The sequence below is a fragment of the Phycodurus eques genome, chromosome 7, assembly GCF_024500275.1.
Source record: "Phycodurus eques isolate BA_2022a chromosome 7, UOR_Pequ_1.1, whole genome shotgun sequence".
Classification (NCBI taxonomy): Eukaryota; Metazoa; Chordata; class Actinopteri; order Syngnathiformes; family Syngnathidae; genus Phycodurus; species Phycodurus eques.
The window spans coordinates 12,676,395-12,678,377 of NC_084531.1; positions in this window are offsets into that span (position 1 = coordinate 12,676,395).

The window sequence follows — 1,983 nt, forward strand, 5'->3', positions numbered from 1 at the left end:
CGAAGATAGCTGGGATAGGCTCCAGCATGCCCACGTCTCTTGTGAGGATAAGCGGTACAGAAAATGGATGGATGGCAAACAGTTTTTGTCTCACTGCATCAATTGAATGGCCATTGTGCTGCTTCTCCTGGTGTGCCCGCTTTGGCCAGTTGGGGGCAGCATAAGACAGGTAGATAGATAGCTGTACTGTTAATTGAGACAGCTCAACTCCTCCCTCGGCTCATCAGTACGGCAATAATATCAGTCGTTCTATGCAGAGGATATATATATATATATGTATACAGTATGTATACATGTGTTGCTGCACTGTTTGTGTTCAATCTGATGCTTAAAGGGTCAAAGCACCGCAAGTTAACATAGATGCTTAGTGTAGCTCTAAGCTAATGGACTGAAGGGTTAAGCTATATGGATGTTTTCAATTAACTGTGTAATTATATTTGTTTTGTTTTGTTTGACAGTAAACTTCAACTCCATAAACAGTTTGAAGCCTCATTTAAAAAAAAATGTGAACTATATGCCAAATTGCTTTTTGTTTTGAAGTGAGTTGAGTTCACTACCACCCAAAAAGCACTTGTATCCAAAATTTTTGGTAGCAAGTCAAATTTTGAAAAAAGACAAACGACAGCTTGTTTTTTTAAAAAAAATAAAAATGAAAAAAACAACTCGTAATTCAGGTCACTTGTATCTCAAGGCACCAATGTATGTACTGTATATTGTTTACCTGATGTTGGGAAGGGATTTGGTGAACAAAATAAATGCATTTTCGGACAGAATTCTTGCTCCATCTCGGTGATCGGTTATCATTTTTTTAAACTCGCTGATCGGTGATCGGCCCCAAAAATCCTGTTTGTGTAAAGCTTAGATTTCACAGGGCTAAATCATCATTGCCCCATAGGTTAATGAAAAAATAGACATGGCCAGGAACGGGCATTCACTCTCATGGACGTTTACAGGTATAGTCATCAACTGGAATCCAACCATTTAGTGCCATTGACGTATATATTCGTCAAGTGCATTTTTCGACGGGTAGACGTGGAAGAGGGTCTCGCCCAGCTTGTCTGCGAATGGAATTGCTCCCCAGGCCACCCCCTGGCCCCGCTCCTGTTGTTATATCACATTGATTCTCCATATGTGGTCTGTGGTATGCTGGCTCTCTCTCGTAAAGAACCACTGGATTAAATATTCAAATTTTGCATAATGTTACAGTTGTTTAAACTGTTTTCTATTCCAGGACATGACTTTTGTTTAGTACAGCTCAGCTGTATTAAACTTTGAGGTACAATACGATTACATGAATTTTTTTAGAAATGTTTGTTTACAAACATTTATTTAGGTATTTGGTGTTGCCTGGTGTAAAATAAACATATCAAATAAATATCATCTGTCAAAACTGTTCTTTCATAAATTGTGGCTTTTGCTAAGCGACACTATCAACACTCATACCGGGACATGGCTCAGCGCTGGTGGCAACAACATCCCTTTTGGACATCAGTCATTGTAACTGACCCCTTAAGTACACTAAATTGCAGTTTGATACGTGTGTGTGTCACACCATAAAATGAGAGGGTCCCAGATCACTGCGGCAGATGTCAATGACTCCAGCAGTTGTGCACTGCCGTGGAGCCCAGTCACATAAAACAAACCGCGACCCATTCTGAAAGCGAACAAGAACAAGCAGACTGGGTCAGGTGTAGTGAGTCAGGCCGTCAATCAGGCCACGCCGCGAGCCAGAAAGCCTCTTCGACGATCCAAGAAGCTGGCCGTGATTGACTGCAGCATCTAAGCTGGACGCGAACACGAGTAGAAGACAAAGATCACGACCAACATTCCTCATGAAAACAGCTTTTCCTATCCAGCTTCCCTTCATCCTATTCTTGTAAAAGTTCACAGATGACAAATGATGTTTTTGCAGGTGTCTCTCAATGTGGTGCATTCCACCTTTTGCTTGCATGCACAGCTGTATTTTGGGAGGAAGCTGAGGAG